Below are 18,604 nucleotides of genomic sequence, written 5' to 3'. Positions count from 1 at the left end.
GACAAAGGTTTGAAATATGCCCCAGTTAAGAATCTTAATAAATTCTGCACATATATAGGTATCCATAAGTACATCAGGTCTTTGAATATTAAAAAGTATTTTTTTATCCAATCCCACGAGGAAGAATGGTGATATGGGGGAGTTGAGTGGAACTAATTTAGATAAAAATCTACATTCAATCCTCCCATTTCTGATAATAAATACGTTGAGGTCTTTAAAAATATGGTGATAAATTATATTGAATATCAAAATAGTGAAGGATCCGGCACATATTAGGAAGGGTATTAAAACATTGGAGGAGAAAAGGGATGTAGAAATTAGACCAGCAGAAGGGGGGGGGGGGCAGACGGGGGGTAGGGGAGAATCATGCTCATGTCCAAGACATATTATCATCAGGAGATGGGTAGGTTGTTGGGAGATAGGGATACCTATACATTTAGTGAGTAAGAATCCAGTTACACGATATAAGGAAAATCTAAATAGGTTAATTAAGAGAGGTTTAAATAAAAAGTTATTGAATAAGAAAGAGGCCCAGTACCTTATCCTTCTGCTTGTAGGACACCAGTAATATAGTTTTTGCCTAAAATGCATAAGGATGATAAAACCCCTCCAGGGAGGCCTATAGTCAAAGGTGTGGATTCCTTAACTTCAAGATTCGGTCAATATATTGACACTTTCTTGCAGCCTTTAGTGTCCTCTACACAGCGCATTTGAAGGACATTAAATATTTAGTGCAACTTTTAGATACCATCCACAGCGAACTTCTCTGTTATTTAGTGACAGCTGATGTCAGCTCACTATATACCATAATTAAGCATTCGGATGCTATCGAATCAGGTAAATGGGCATTGGGGAATTCTGATTTTACAAGAAAACAATGTAAATATATTATTGAGTGTCTGGATTTTGGTTTACATCATAATTCTTTTTGGTATGACCAACAATATTTCCTTCAGACCACCGGAGTGGCTATGGGGGCACTGTTTGCTCCCAGTTTGGCCAACTTGTTTTTGACACACTGGGAGGAAGAGGCAGTTTTTAAGGATAACCTGACCTAGCTTATCTGCTGTAAAAGATTTATTGACGATCTGTTCATGATTTGGGAGGGGGACAAGAAGAGACTCCTATCTTTCATGAACAATCTAGATTGGAACAACAAAACATTACTTTATCGCAGAAATATGATAGTTTGAATATAGTGTTCTTGGACCTAGAGATTATGTGAAAGGGGGGGGGGGGTTGTGAGCACCTAAAACTATTGTAAGCTGACAGATAGATGGATATATTGCTATAGATAGTTGCCATCATATGCCCTGGCTCTTTAACATCCCCAAGTGGAAGTTCATCCGTTTGAAAAGGAACTGCTCAGATATAGAAGATTATGTTCAGCAGTCAGAGATTTTTGGGAAGAGATTTGTGCAAAAAGGTTATAAGATGGAGTTTATTAAACAAAAAATTGAGGAAGTTTAGAATTTGGATAGGAGGGAACAGGGGCGGACTGACAACTCATGGGGCCCCCAGGCAATAGGGGATCATGGGGCCCCTGTGTCCTTGCCCAAACTCAAAAAAGTCTATGAAAAAGGTACCAGGGGCATCTCATGGGGCCTCCTACTGACCCCGGGCCCTCGGGCAGTGCCCAAGTTTCCAAATAGTCAGTCCCTGGGAGGGAGTTGATTTAAGAAAAAGAGGGGTATATGCAGAACCAAGAATAGAGGGTTGAGTATAGGATTGTATTGGATTACAATGTTCAATGAAAGAAGGTGGAGAATATATTCTGGAAATATTGGAATCTATTACTAAAAGATTGCATTTTGGGGAAAGTATTACCGACATACCTGAAGTTCGTGTGTATAAGAGCTCTTCGTAATATTATCTCTCCAGGTATTGGACCCCTCCATTGATGGTAAGAGTGATAGGAATGTTGATTTAAAAAGGCTTTTATACTTTTGGGAAATGGCTAGCATGCAGAAACTCTAGGGTTAATGATAAAAGAAGAAAGGAGTTTGTTAATACTGCAATGGAGAAGACATATAGAACACCACAGAAGGTGTCATATACTTCCTGGAGTGCCCTTGTTGGTTCTAGTATGTGGGATGTGCCTCTAGACCTTTGTATATTAGAATTCGTGAGCATATTAATAATATTCAAAAAGGAAAGAAGGAACACAGTGTTTCAAAACATTTTTGGGATTTTCATGGTAAGGATCCCAAACTATTAAAGTTCTGGTGGGTAGAGAAAGTTAGTAGACATTGGAGGAATCCTTTTGGATTTTTTAAACCAAGGTGCTGTCTCCTAGGGGTTTTAATGTTGATTTCGATTTTAATTGTTTCATTTCAAATAGTTGAGTAAAATATTTTTTAATGATTTAGTGTTAATTCATGTTTTTTGTTTGTATTTTTATTTTTGGTTATTTTCATTTTATTTATTATTCTTTTATTTGAATAGGTGGAATGTTATTGAGGTTGATATAATTTGTAAGTAAGGCAAGGGATTTTATATAACATGATATAATTTAGAGATTGTGTTTTATACCTTTAGTTATCGAGGTGCATATCCCAGAAGTGGTGTATTGTATATGCTTGGGGACACTGGGGTAGTGTTACCGGAGGGATTTATTGATTGGCTTATCTGGATAGCAGTTGTCTTCCGGACCAGGGAGCGGTTGATGGCGCGGTTTCCGGTTCTGGTAAGAGACTTCCGCTGTGGGGATGATGCACTTCAGTCTCAATTGGAGACTATTTAAGGCTTGGCATAATCAACTCACCTGCCTAATGAAGAAGCCCTATGCGTCTAGGGAGGGGAGCCGATCTCTCTCACGATAGTATGCCACCACCTTGCTAGCGGAGTGGTGAGAAGTTGGATTACTGGCTTTACATGCTGATTGTCACGTACCTTGCTTGTGAGCCTGACAGCAGAGGAAGGCCTCTCGTACAACTCTGGCTTGAGGGCCACTGAAGGTGAAACAGCAACCATAATAGCATGGTGGAGTAGTCCTGTAGTCTGTGCAGGAATCGCTGGCACTTCGCTGGCAGATGGGACAGCTGGACAGGATGGCAGCGGAGCAGGCTGGTAGCACGCAGAAGTCATGGCTGGAAAGGCTGGTGGCATGCAGGCTGGCAGCGGGCAGACGTCACAGCTGGGCAGGTTGGCAGCAGAGCAGGCTGGTAGCAGGCAGACGTCACAGAAGGACAGGTTGGTTGCAGAGCAGGATAGCACGCTATATGCAGGGTCAGACAGGCCAGGTCAGTAACATAAGAGCAGTGGTGTCCCAAGGCAGGTGTGGGGGGTGCACGCAGCACCGGGTGACACCTACCGCACGGGGTGACACCGGACTCACTCCACGAAAAGGTAAGTTGTAAAGCAAGCCAACAATCCCCGCAAGATGGATCGGATCTGCGGATTGGGAAGCATAATGGATCGGAGTCCAATCCATTATGCTCAATCTGCAGATCCGATCCATTCTGTGGGGATCGTCGGAAGGGGTGTCACCGTACCGGGTGACACCAACCCTAGGGACGCCCCTGCATAAAAGGATCAGGTGTAAACGGCAGGTAGAAGAGTAGTCGGGTCACAGGCCAAGGTCAGTAATGGTGGGAGCAGATCAAGCAGATACAGAAGGCAGAGGCGGAGTTTAAAAAGCAAGCCGAAGTCAATCACAGGTATCACTCACAGGAACAGGCACAGGAATATGAGAGGGGAAGCTGCAGATCAGACAGCACAGGCTAATGATGCGCATGACTATGCACATCAGAACTGGCCCTTTCACACATCTGCCCCTGCACCACCGTGTAAGTCCAGAGTCTTCAGCCGCACAATGACAAGTATCTTCCTCACACTGATTTTATATGAAGATTATGTACTGTAAGTGTGATTTTAATTGTGGGGATAGAATAAAGTTTCAAACGGAGAGCACTATGTTTTGGCCTGTTTATTACATGGCATAAAAATCGATCAATCTCTGAGGAGAAGGGTGATATTTTCTGGTCAAGAAGCCTATCCTTGGCCCAGAAGAGCTGTATAATTTATGATAAAGATGAGCTTGCAATGATATCTTGGTGATGAGCAGGTTTTTCACCTGTTTTGGTGGAGCTGCAGTTATTGTGTAAGTGAACACGCTTACGTCGCATGTGGTGGTGTATGTGCCACGGGGATTCAATTGGACTTTCACATTTCGGACTTTTGGTTATGCATGTCTTTGCACTAATGAGCTTATACACTGTTATAGGGAAGAAATGTTTATGTTGTGCTGCACTTTTACTTATGTACTACTAATTACCGTTCGCTGATTGGTTGCTAGAGATTACAGCAGATCACTACTGTTCACTGAATGGTTGCTAGAGGTTACTACACATTACCACTCACTGATTGGTTGCTATAGATTATTGTGCATCATTACCATTTACTTATTGGTTGCTAGAAGTTACAGCACTTCATTACAGTTCACTGATTGGCTGCTTAAGGTTACAGCACATCATCACAGCTCACCGATTGGTTGCTAGAGGTTACAGCACATCATTATGGCTAATTGAGGTTACAGCACATCATCTCCTCATTACCTGCACACCATGGACTGGGGAGGTGAGGGGACCCACCAATAGACAGAAAACTCCTAGAACTTGTTATTAGCAATTAGCAGAACAGTGCAGACACAGCTATGAAGGTTAACTGAGTGCAGGTAGGAACAGAGCCCAATGTGAGAAGCATCCCCGAGGACGGACTGCCAGCAGTAAATAACTAGTCATGCCACCTGCAGTAGAAGGACTGGTCGGGAATAGAGAATTCATACAGAACCAGAGAGACAAGTGGGACAAGTGTGATACAAACTTTGTCCTCCCGGTGCAACTCATTGTTGGATGTCCAGAGACAGCCAGCACCTCTCTCTCTTCCGCTGTCACCTTTCTTTCCTACCGCCAGTTCAACCCACACAAGTCAGGCCAGTGTGACAAAAGGACACTGGAGCCCCGCCCTCTGTTCTGCCAACACTGGCTATGGCCACCCTGTTATCTAAGCCAGGCAACCCCTCTCACTGGCCCTTTGTGCTGTCCATTTACCATCGGGCCACTGCTGATTGGGCAGGATGCTGTAGACTCCCAGGGTGGAGGCTACATGTGTTGTGTGTCTGCACATTGAAGAGTGTGTGCTCTGGAAAAAAAAAAAACAGGAAAACTATTTGCAGACAGCGCGGGCTCAAGGGGCAGCTTCTTTGGACCGCACAACAATGGCTTGGCCCAGGGTAGCTGCCCCTTTTGCCCCACGTTGAAGAGGACCCTGATTTTACCTTTTACACATAATCTGTCAGGCAGAAAAACACCTAATATCCCTCACTATCTGAATAGGATCAGCTTCAATGCCTTGGAACCAATATGCATCCCAAGACCAGTTGGCATAGCTCATGCCTGTGTTTCATTAGGAGAGAATGTAATGCTCCAATCACACTAGGGTGTTTCAAATCATGGGCGAAATCGCTGCAATTCTGCCCACGATTCTGCCTGTGATTTGAAAACGTGCAGTGAAAGTGTGAAAACATGTGATCGTGTGTTCAGTACCATTCATTTCAATGGCAACTAAAAACACACGGCATTTTTGCTTTGATTGCAGCATGTTTTTCCATGTGACAAATGCGCTGCAATCACGAAAACAAAATCGCACTATGCGCAATGCCCAAAAAAGGTTCTAGAACCTTTTTTGGGCATCACGCATCCCTGTGATTTTGTTTGCGTGATTTCGGTATGTTTGCCACACGGAGAGAAGCATGCCGCGATCGCAGCAAAAACGCCCTTCATTTTCAGGTGTCATTGAAATTAATGGCACCTGAACATGCAATTGCACGTTTTCATAGTCGTGTTCATTAGGGCGCAATTTGAAACACCCTAGTGTGAATGGATTCTAATGCTTTTGGAACCAAATCCCCCTGCTCACTTCTGCCTCAGGTGGCCCCTTTTTTGATCTGTCATATAAAAATGTACTATTTTATCACCAAAAGTCTTATAATACAATAAACCTTTCATACAAACTCTAAATTATAGCATTTGTTAATTTGAAAAGATGGTATATAAAGAAATATAGTGGTTCAAAAAAAAAAAAGCAGTTGTGTGTTTAACCAATATTTGTTTCCTAATTAGCTCTTCTTTGTTCCCATAACTTGGGGATTGACAGTGGTACATTATTTGTCTAATTTGTGTCCCTTTCTGAAAGTTGCACTAAAAGAAGATGTAGGCAAATTAAAGACATTTTTTTTTAATTCTCATTTTTTTTGCATCTCATTGAATTGAACTTCTCCTTAAAGTAGAACTGCACTACATTTGAGCACTACAAACCAAAAATGCTATTTAATTCATTGTTAATGTTCAAAGCAAACTCACCCATCCATCGATGTCTCCATGCTTTATTTTACTAAGAAATCATTTTGAAACACACCCCCTGCCATTTCTGGCAGTGACCATCTTGGGTAAGGGCAGATGATTCATGTAGCATTTACTTTCTGGAATCCATCTGCCCTTAGCTCAGATATTGACTGAGCTGAGAAGCCTCCCATCCCCTCCTGAAGACTGCTGGGATGTGTGACATCATTTGCCTAGGCATGGAAACCAAAAAGTAACTGAAGAAATGTTAAAAAATAAGTAAATATTATATGCTTTCCTATCCATTTACTAATGCTAGCAGTATAAGGATTGAAAATAGTGCATGTTGATTGAGTGAAGTACCACTTTAGGCAACTCAACCCCACAGAAAGTGCCATCTGAGACATCTGTTTTACATTGTGAAATGTTCCTTTTATTAGAACTAAAGTCTCCTGTCTCCAGACTGCAGTGTGAATAAAGGACAGAATCTAGCACATTTCAGATCATCTGTAACTTTTGCCTACTGAGTACAATGAGGGTAAAGTAAACAATTTTCTAATACATTTATTAAACAAATTTAAGACGACTGATCACAAAAAAAAGTGTATTTTGTAATATATAGTTAACTACTTATAGTTTATTTTTAGGAAAATAAATGGCCAGCCCGAGGGCAAGCTTTACTGTCACACCTCAGCTATTTAGAACTACACCCATTTTGACAATAACATCCTCCTATCTTTTTAAGACATCTTGTCTATGTCTGACTGCTTTGTGACCTAGTTCGGCATCATTACCTTGTCTAGTGGCTCCTGTTACAAACACCACATTTTTTCTTGTTTGCTGAAACAGGAAACAGTCTGTATTTAGCTTTTCATTTTTTTCTAAAAAAAAAAAACAGCAAAACATTCAGTTCATCTCTACAATACATACACATTCCCATATGGGAAAAAAAGTACATTAATATACAATTAATATGTCATAAATCTAGTGTGTTCCTAACTGCTTCCTATTTGGGTTATCAACACAGTACATTTGCTGCACTGAAATCCCAGCAAGTATTGTCAGCTCTGCGTGCTCTATCCCCTACATACCAATCCCCCCCCCCAAAAAAAAAAACCTCAACCCCCTCTGTGTCACTCCACTAAAACTGGCCATAGCAGTCTGAATTAAAAAAACTGACTTGATTCACCCATCCACACACTCAGTGTTAATGGGGGAATCCACCCTGTTGAGCTATTTTATTTTGACAGTGGGGAGACTTCCCCAACATCAGAATACACCGATCAGCATTGCAGGCTATAGCCAACACCGCTGATTAAATGAGGAAAATCCAACAGGGTGGTTGTACAGAAGTCAATTGATAGATCAACTTCTGTACAACCTCCCTGCCTATACATGAATCGAAATTTGGCTGGTACATGAAGAACTGACTGAATTTCAATCCATGTATGAGATTGGTACTAAAAGAGCTGTGTTTACCCCTTTAAATCCAATAAGTAAACTCACTAAGTAAATAACAAATACAAATGTGCATCGCACTGTGAGATAAGTAAAAAATAAATAATCCAAATATTAATAAAGTACATATCCATAAAAGGGCTTCACAACAGTGCATGAAAAAAAGCACTGCCCACCTCAGTGTACAGTTGGAGTGTCAACTCCTGCGGGCAAGTGCATACACTGCTGTGGCGGCATTTCTGAATACACAGAGCACTTGTGAAATATTTATTTAAAGGGACAGTCACCTGATGAGCTTATCCACAGTTGCACATTTAATATTTGGAGCACTTTATGATGGAATTTTTTTGCCATGCACATTTGTAAGGCACTTTTATGGCAATTAACTTTATTAATATGTGATTTATTTATTTTTCACTTACATTCATGGCCAAAAACATTGGCATCGCTGCATTTCTGTCAGATAATGCACCACTTCACCAAGAAAATTGTTGCAATTACAAATGTTTAGGAATTCTCATGTTTATTTCTTTTGTTTGTATTGGTATGACACAAAAAGAAATGGAGAAACAAAAAGCCAAATCTGACATATTCCACGCAAAACCCTCAAAATGGACTGGACAAAATTATGGGCACCTTCTCAAAATTGTAAGAAATAATTGCATTCCAAGTTTGTCTCTGTGTGCCACATGAAGCATGGAGAAGAGAAGGAACAGCAAAGAATTGTCTGAGGACTTGAGAACAAAAATTGTGGAAAAGCATGGACAATCTCAAGGTTGCAAGTCCATGTTCAAAATTCTTAATGTTCCTGTGTTCACTGTGTGCAACATTGTCAAGAAGGTTACAGCCCATGGCACTGTAGCTAATCTCCCTGGATGTGGATGAAATAGAAAAATTGATCAAAGATTGCAATGAAGAATTGCTCAAATGGTGGATAAAGAACCTTCGCTCAACTTCCAAAAAATTCAAGCTGACCACAAGGTACAACTTTGTCAGCTTGAACTATACGTCGCTATCTAAATGAAAAGGATGCTATGGTAAGAGACCAAGGAGGGGGTAGGGGCAGCGTGGGCGGAGCCTGAACATGGCGGCAGGGGAGAGCTCAATGTAGGAGCTCGTGGACGGAGCTCCGTTGTCTGACCTCCCCAGGCCTCCAAGCTTATCCCCTGGGGCATGTTAGAGCCCTGCGGCGGGGGACTTACCCGGTCTGAAGGCTCCCGGCGGAGGAGAGACAGATGCGGGTGAGGGAAGAGAGAGGAGCGGCTGGTGACTGGGGAAGAGAGAGTCCCTGGACGCTGGGAGACGAGAGGGGCCGGCGCGATCACGTGACCGGCCGCAAGGCACCTCTGGGAGATCAGGAAGCCGGCCGGCCGGCGTTTTGCGGGGAGAGAGCAGCGCCGACCTGTTTGCCGGGGGCCGACACACTCTCCCCCTATCCCCCTAGTAACCCAGGAGCCTAAAAGAATGTGGAAGGAGAACCATTGAGACCTGGACAAGGAGTCTGAAGAGACCCTGGGGAGTTCCCCCCCATGAACAGACCCTCAGAGGAATCGACCGAAAAGGCACTCACTGGAAGAAGACATAGGAGGAGGGTGAGTGACAGATGTGAATTGCATTTGAAGATTTATTAGGCTGACATCCAAGAAATAGAGTGTATATGAAAGGGGGGACCCCTAGAGACTGTATAAAAGGTGGAAGAGGCTCGCAGAGAGAAGAGGAGAGGCTCGGGGGGAAGGAGGGGGAGAGGGGTGAAGGAAGAGGAGGAAGAGAAGAGAAGGAGAAAAACCAGCAGGGGGACAGGGCAGAGACTTGAAAGTTTAAAGAAATAATATCCCGCCCTACCCACAAATTTATAAAGGACTATAAGAAGGATAAGCGCCACAGAGAAAGATGAAAAACAAGAATGTAAAAGGAAGTGGGCTTAAAGGGTCCCAGACTGGCACAATTAAAAAATATACATCCCAAGGAAACGTAACCCCAGAAAGACCTCAGAGCAGACCTGAAAAAGGAGAAGCAGACCTTAGTATGGAAAGAAGCCCTAGAGTATCAATAGGCCCTGATACTAGTAACCAGCAAATATCAGGCAATATAGAGGCGGAAAAAGACCTACAAATACCTAATAAAAAGGAAATGGCAGAAATGTTTAAAGAACTGGAGAAAACAATAAAACAAGAAATGGTAAACATTCGCAGTGATCTGGGACACCTCTTGGAGAGAGTTGAGGAAACGGAGGAGAAAGTTAAAGGTCAGACCCAGGCTATCTCTGAACTTGAAAAAGAACTAACTAATATAGGGAAAATCCAAGAAAAACTGTTATATAAGGCTGAGATACAAGAAAATAAAGACAGGAAAAGAAACATCTTGATACGTGGGGTCTCAGAAAACTTAAAGGGAGAAAGTCTGCAAGAGGTGGTTTGTAAAATATTTAACATTATAACAGACAGCTCTGAAATGGAAAGGTCTAAAATAGAAGGAACCTTTAGAAAAGGAAAAATCCTGAGAAACCTGGGGAAAGAAAGGCCGAGAGATATAATTGTTAAATTCTATGAACTTCGGGACAAAGAAAAAATCTGGAAGAAGACTAAGGGAAAATCAGTAATTAAGTATGAAGGAGGAGACATACAGATATATGCGGATCTGGCTCCAGAGACTTTGTGGAGAAGGAGAACTTTGAGACCCCTACTGGAAAGGTTGAAAGAACAAAATGTGCAATATAGATGGGGGACTCCCGAATGTTTAATAGGATGGAAAAATGGGACTACAGCATACCTTAGGTTTCCAGAAGATATGAAAAATTTTTGTGATAGTTTAAAAATTCAAAGAACGGAAATCCCTGGCTGGGAAGAAGAACAATGAGAAAGTAGAGCGAAGAGAAAAGAGAACTGGCAATGTGTGGGGGGGAGAGGTGGAGGGGGGGAGAGGGATGGGGAAAGAGAGAGGTTTTTTTTTTTTTTTTCTTTTTTTTTTTTTTTTCTTCTCCTCCTCTCACCTTCTACCCCCACTCTATTGCCTTAGTTATGGATTTCTCCTTCTTTTTTTTTTTCTTTTTTTCTCTTCTCTTTTCTGCCGGTGATAAATCCAGGGAGGCTTGGGAGGTTATGGGGAGGTTAGACAAGGGGAAAGTCGTCCATGGACGGAGTCTTAGCCCAAGGACCAAATCAAAGGTGGATTTTTAATCCATAAATGATTAGTAGGCAAATGTTAGGCCTAAAAAGAGGGGGGAGGGGAGGGGGGAGGGGAGGGGGGAGGGAGGGGGTTGGAGGGTTGGAAGGGTGGGAAATGGGAGAGGGAGGTTGTTTTTTCTGCAAAATAAAAGATGATATAAAAGCAAGTGAGAAGGGAGAAGGAGAGAGAAATAAAAAATATAGATGGAGGAGAAAAGAGGAAATTTAAGGAAGATGGAAGAGATTCAGTTTATAACATATAACATAAATGGGTTGAACTGTCCCGGGAAAAGATATAGATTATTTAAAGAATTACACCATAGAGATGCCTCAGTGATATTTTTACAGGAGACACATCTGGAGATAAGTTCAAATGTTAGGCTGAGGTCTAAAAATCACCCAACATGGTATTATGCAGATTCCCCGGTTAAAAGAGCAAAAGGGGTAGCAATAGGCCTGGCAAAGAACGTTAGGTTCGAGTTGGAAGACAGAAAAACAGACCCAGATGGGAGATTTTTGTTCTTAAGGGGCAAGTTACAGGAGATCGAGTGTACACTGGCTAACATTTACTGTCCTAATAAAAAACCGGAGGAGTATCTGAAAAAGGTGTTGAGGAAGTTGATGGACTTTAAAAAAGGACGTTTGATCCTGGCAGGGGACTTTAATTTTTGTATGGACCCACAAAGGGACGCCACCTCCCATATAAAGACAGAAGGAAGTAAGGCCCTGAAATTATTGAAAAAAGAACTACACATAAGTCAATTGGTAGATGCCTGGAGAATTACACACACGCAAGATAGAGATTATACTTTTTTCTCAAATATGCATAAGAGATATTCAAGATTAGATTATATATTAATAGAACATCAATTAATTGACCACCTGACCCAGGTAGACATAGAGACAATATCTTTGTCAGACCACGCTCCAGTTACTATGAAAATGGAATGGGGGAGAAGGAAAAGCGGAGGGCTGGGATGGAAATTGAATGAGACACTTTTAGTGGAAAGGGAAATAGCTCAGAAAATAGGGGAGGAGATCGAACGCTTTTTTAAGGAGAATCAGACAGGGGAGGTGTCAACAGCCACAGTGTGGGAGGCACATAAAGCTTATATAAGAGGAATATTAATGGCGATTGGGGCAAGAAAGAAAAAAGAAAGAAGGGAGAAAATGAATGAGCTCTTAGAAGAAATAGGTAAATTATAACAAATACATAAGAATAGAATAACAAAAGAAATAGAGCTGAAGTTAAAAAAACAGAAGGAAGAACTGAAAGAAATGATAGAAGAGGAGAGGAGAAAAGTATATAATAGAGTCTTAAGTGAGAGATATAGATGGGGAGAAAGACCTGGAAAGTTTCTGATGAGAGCCTTGAGGAAAAAGAAAAATAGAAATTATATAGAAAAAATAAAAGATGCTAAAGGAAACATGAAACACTCAAATAAAGATATCACCAAAGCCTTCATAGAATATTACAGGAAACTGTACAATATAAGCCCCTTGGAAGGTTCAGAAACTATAGACAGTGAGAAAAATCAGAAAAGAAAGAAATATCTGGAAATGGCTAGGTTATTAAAATTAAATGAGGATCAACTAAACTCCCTAGATGCAGATATCTCACAGGAAGAAATAAAACTAGCATTAAAGGGGACAGTGTCGGGGAAAAGCCCAGGTCCAGATGGTTATACAGTGAGATACTATAAAAAATTTTGTGAAATCTTAGTACCAAAACTCAAAAACTACATGAATGCACTAGGTGGAGAGATGGAAGTAAGAAGAGAATCATTACAAGCCCAACTCGTGCTCATTCAGAAAGAGGGAAAAGATCCCTCTCAGTGTTCTAGCTATAGACCTATTTCACTATTGAACACAGATACTAAGCTGTACGCAAAAGTCCTAGCAAACAGATTGAAAGAGCTAATGCCTGGATGGATACATGAGGATCAGGTGGGTTTTGTTCCAGGGAGGGAAGGAAAAGATAATGGAGTACGATCATTGATGCTAATCCAAAAGAGTAAAAAGGGAAAAGAACCGGTGGTACTACTGTCTATAGATGCTGAAAAAGCGTTTGATAGGGTAAACTGGAGATTCATGATGGATACTCTGGAAGCTTTGGGAATCGGGCCTAGGATGAGAGAGTGGATAGGAAAGCTGTACAGATACCCCTCGGTGGTCATTGGGGTAAATGGGGAGAGGTCAGAACCCATTGAGATGTCAAACGGAACAAGACAGGGATGCCCATTGTCCCCATTGCTGTATGTTATATCTCTAGAACCTCTATTGTCAACAATAAGATTGAATAGAGACGTAAAGGGAATCCTGATAGGAGATACGGAACATAAAGTTGCTGCCTTTGCAGACGACTTGTTGTTCTATGTAGGAAACCCCAGGATAACACTTCCAAACTTAATGAAGTCACTAAAGGAGTACGGAGAACTATCAAATTTAAAGATAAATCCAACAAAAACGGAGATTCTAAATATAAACATCTTAAAAAACGAAAAAGAAAAGATACAAAAAGAATTTCCCTTTAAATGGAAAGACAGAGATATAAAATATCTAGGAGTAAAACTCACAGCCTCACATAAACATCTATATAAACTAAACTATATTACACTGATTAATGAGATTAGAGATGAATTAAAAAGATTGGAGGGAGGAACCCTGACATGGATGGGTCGTATTAATCTGGTAAAAATGGTAATAGTACCAAAAATCATATATAGATATCAAATGATCCCAATTAAACTCCCAGAGATTTTCTTTAAAATAATTAAGAAATTGATAACAAGATACATATGGAGGAATAAAAAACCAAGACTGTCATACGAACTGCTAAGTAGGAGGAAAGAAAGAGGGGGTTTAGGGCTCCCAGACTTTAAAAGATATTACAAAGCGGTAATACTGGCAAGAACCATAGATTGGATATTTAATAATAAAAAAAGCTGGGTGAGAATAGAGAATGAACTCAGTGGAATAGACTTGGGAAGAATGATATGGGTGCCAACACAGTATAGGGGTTTAAATGACAATGTAAATACATACACTTTGAATGTTTTAAAGATTTGGGATAACTTACACAGAAGTATGAAATGGACTTTTAATTCTACACTGATTCCACTAAAAAATACAGAGTTTTTCCCCCCAGGTAGAGAAGAAATAGGAGGGAAGTGGTTTAAAAAAGATAAGGTGCAATTAGGAGATATCTTGGTGGGAGACGAAATAGGAGCATTTGGCGAATTGAAAAAAAAAGAGGGAGAGATTTTCACTAAATTAGACGAATGGCGGTATTTCCAATTGAGGTGTTTTGTCGGAAGTTTGCCAAGACCTTTAAGGACAAGAGACAATTGGAACTTGTTCGAAAAGACATTGGGAACACAAGGTGATGGGAAACACGGGATTGCTAGAGTTTATAAAATACTCACTGAACTAGACACAAACACGAAACCAACATACTTAACAAAATGGGAAATGGATATGGGAGTTGTGATAGATGAGGAAAAGCAGAGGAGAATGTATAGATTAACTCACGAAAATGTCTCTATGAGAGAAGTAGAGATGAACTATAAGTGTTTGACAAGATGGCACATTTCACCAATAGTAGAAAATAAGATGTGTGGAGAGAGTACACCGCTGTGTTGGAGGGGATGCGGAGAAATAGGCACAATATACCATATTTGGTGGGGATGCCCAAAAATCCAGATATTCTGGAAAACAATAATCCACTTAATAAGAAAATTGACAGGAATAGATATAAATCTAGATCCAGAAGTATGTATCTTGCACATCACAGATATAACGGTAAATAAATATAAAAAATCAGGGATATGGTACTATATAAACGCTGCAAAAGCCCTGATACCCAAGTTCTGGAGGCAAATAGAGGCACCAAAGGAAGAGGACTGGATTGAAAGAGTCGAGCAGATTAAAAAGATGGAAAGGTTGTGCCATACCCAAGAAGATAAGATGGAGGTTTATTATGGGAAATGGGAGAACTGGGAAAAAGCTAGATTATATATGAGATGTAGGAAAGAATAAAGATAACAGAAAAATTTCCACTTGCTGATACAAGAAAACGCAGAGAAAAGACAGAATAGGCAGAGGGGATACGGGGTGGGGGGTGGAGAAGGGGGGGAAAGGTTGCATAGAGTATATAAAGTAGAAATGTTGGTTAATATAATATTATAGAATATATTTTTATATATATATATTTATATTGTGATGATGAAATGTAATTAAAATGGAAAATTAATAAATATTTAAATTATAAAAAAAAAAGAGACCAAGGAGGACCCCATTGCTGAAACACAAACATAAAAAAGCCAGATTGGAGTTTGCCAAAACTTATCTGAGGAGGCCAAAATCCTTTTGGATGAATGTGCTGTGGACAGGCGAAACAAAATTACAGCTTTTTTGGTAAAGCCCATCATTCTACAATTTTCAGAAAAGAAATGAGACGTGTAAAGAAAAGAATGCAGTCTCTACAGTCAAACATGGTGGAGATTCACTGATGTTTTTTTGGGGTTGCTTTGCTGCTTCAGGCACTGGATGTCTTGAATGTGTGTATGGCATTATGAAATCTGAAGACTACCAGAGAATTCTGGGGTGCAATGTAGGGCTCAGTGTCAGAAAGTTGGGTCTCCATCAGAGGTCATGGGTCTTACAGCAGGACAATGACCCAAAGCACACGTCAAAAAGCACCCAGAAATGGTTTCGGACAAAGCGCTGTAGAGTACTGAACTGGCCAGCAATGAGTCCAGATCTCAATCCCATAGAGCACCTGTGCAGAGATCTGAAAACTGCAGTTGGGAAAAGGAACCCTTACAATCTGAGAGACCTGGAGCTGTTGGCGAAAGAAGTCATCCAAAATTCTGGTAGAGAGGTGTAAGAAATTCATTGATGGTTACAGGAAGCAATTGATTTCAGTTATTTTCTTTTCAAGAGGTGTGCTAACAGATATTAAATTGAGGGTGCCAATAATTTTGTCTAGTTAATTTATGGAGTTTTGCTTGGAATGTGTCAGATTTGGCTTTTTGCTTCTCCACTTTTTTGTGTCATACCAATAAAAACAAAAAAAATAAACATGACAACACCTAAAGACATGTAAATTGCATTGGGTGAAGTGGTGTATTATCTGACAGAAATGAAGGGGTGCCAATATTTTTGGTCATGACTGTATCTCACAGTGGATGAACATTGTATTTGGTATTTACTTAGTGAGTTTATTGGATTTATAGGGGTAAGCGCAGCTCTTTTAGTAACAACTCTCATTGAATGGTGTATTTGTATATACCCCATTGAGAGCAGCAGGGACTCAAATACCTAATTTCATTTTTCTTTTGCACTAGTGTTTTTTTCCACATTTCTTCAATTTCTACCTGTGTATGGCTGGCTCTACATACATTCATTTTCTTGTAAGGCAAATCAATGCTGCTACCCTGACTCCCAAGAGCTTACCAACCTCCTGTGTGTGTGTTGGGGGGGGGGGGGTAAAGGGCTCTTGTGATATGCAGTTCTGAGGGAATTCCTAGAAACTGACTTCCCAGTAGCGGCATCTGTAGAAATGTTTCAAGCCTGATCATCACAGAGTGTAATAAAAGCTGATGTTTGCTACAAGAACTAGGTAACAATCAAATAAATGTAATGCTGACTAACAAGGGATTGGGTGAAATTTGGGCTATACCTTAACACATCTTTAAAACAAAAATTTATGAATTTAATTTTATCTCATTAATTCTTTGTATTTTGCTGTAGGCATCTATAAAAAAAAAAAACACATTAGTGGAATATAGAAGAGTGTCCCTGTGTCCCCTTTTAATGGTGTTGAATGGTGATAGTGTCCCTTACACACTGGCTATCAGGAAGGGACATGCACCATCATAAATAGAGAAAATGTACAAAAACAATATATTCCTTTAATCCTTGTATCAAGTTTCACATTTATAGTCTATTTTAACAAACTAAACATGACACAGCTTACTGGCCCTTTCGGTCAAGTGGCACAGTGACCTGCATTTTCTTTTATAAATCAGCTCACATTGAGCTCAGTGCAGAGATAGTGCCATTTCTCTAACCTTATCTTTTAATTCTCTTTTCTATTTTCTACTGATTGAGCATATTCCCAACATTTCGCATATTAAAATTTTAACTCCAGAATTACCGAAATATATTCAATATGTTATTAAATATATTACATTTTTTTAGGTTACATGAAATATGTGGAAAGTGTGAAATGCCTATATTTTTCATATTTACCCTAAAGCTAAATTGGAATCAGATTTAGAGACAACAATATTGCAGCTCTGTATTCATTCATACATTGTGAAGTCCTTTTTTGTTTTATGTAGTTTGTGTGAGTACTTAAACTGCATTTGGCTTGGTATCAGAATTTTGCAGTCTCTGCGAAGCAGAGATCAGACACAGGGAGGGAAAAGTAGCACAAGGAGTCAGTCAGTTGTGGTATCTCACAAGGAACAGGCTAATAGGAGGTGAGAGCAGAGTGACAGGGAGATCATCAGTCTTCTGCTTTTCCTTTCTATTTCCAGTCACAAGCTGTTGACAGGACAAGACCTGTTAAATGTTACTTAAAGTTGTAAAGGCTCAAGGTTTTTTTTACCTTCGTGCTTTCTATGCATGAAGGTAAAAAACCTTCTGTGAGAAGCAGCCCCCCAAAACTTACCTGAGCCCCATCACGATCCTGCAATGTGCACAGGAGCCTCAGCTCTCTCAGGACTCTCCTTCCTCATTGGCTGAGACAGTCTGTCAATCCCATTCAGTGAGCCAATGAGGAGAGAGGGGACGAGGTTCTGTGTGTGAATGGACACGCAGAGCAGCAGCTCGGGAGCAAGTCTGCTTCGGTGCCCCCATATCAAACTGCTTGCTCTGGGGGCACTTGGCAGGAGAGAGGGGTCAGGAGGGCCATTGGGGGACCCAAGATGAGGAGGACCTGGGCTGCTCTGTGCAAAACCACTACACAAAGCAGGTAAGTTTAATTTTTGTTTCTTTTGTTTTTTAAATTGCCATTAACATCACTTTAACTGCAGAAGAGAACAATCTAGTCTCCCAGTCTGCCAGACTGGGCTGTGTTGCATGACAATGCTGTGTAAAGATCAGAACTGGATGGGCATAAATACAAATTCTTTGACAGGTTAAACAACCCTGATATGTATTTATTTCATTTATGTATTTCATCTCTGTGTTTAGCTGTTTGCCTGGAGTTAAGCTTTAAAACCCAAGTCCAGCCAAAACTGTTTGTTTTGGATGGAACTAGGAAGATTTTAATTGCTGCATCCCTAGTGGGAACATTTTCCCTTATTTAGTGTTAGGACTGGAAGTTATGGGAAAGCTTTCCAACATGGAAACAGCCAAAAGCAAAAATCTATTTTCTTCAGGTTTTCATTGGAGGACACAGGACTCTGTTTTTTTAATGTGTGGGTATAACCCTGAACAGGTAGGATATCTATCACCAGCCCTGCAGGATCTAGACCTAGTTTCTGAAGATTATGCATCCTGCTTCTCAGTGGCTGGCTTTAATGTTATGGCTATGGCCATGAACCCCATGAGTTGAGAGAGAGAAATTTCAGAAGCAGTATTTCTACCATACTTCAGGCTTATAAACCTTCTTGGAAGTAATAACTTTGC

This window comes from Staurois parvus, unplaced genomic scaffold, assembly GCF_062004578.1.
Source record: "Staurois parvus isolate SC_StPar_1 unplaced genomic scaffold, SC_StPar_1.0 ptg000025l, whole genome shotgun sequence".
Taxonomy (NCBI): domain Eukaryota; kingdom Metazoa; phylum Chordata; class Amphibia; order Anura; family Ranidae; genus Staurois; species Staurois parvus.
Note: the sequence above shows the minus strand (reverse complement) of the source record.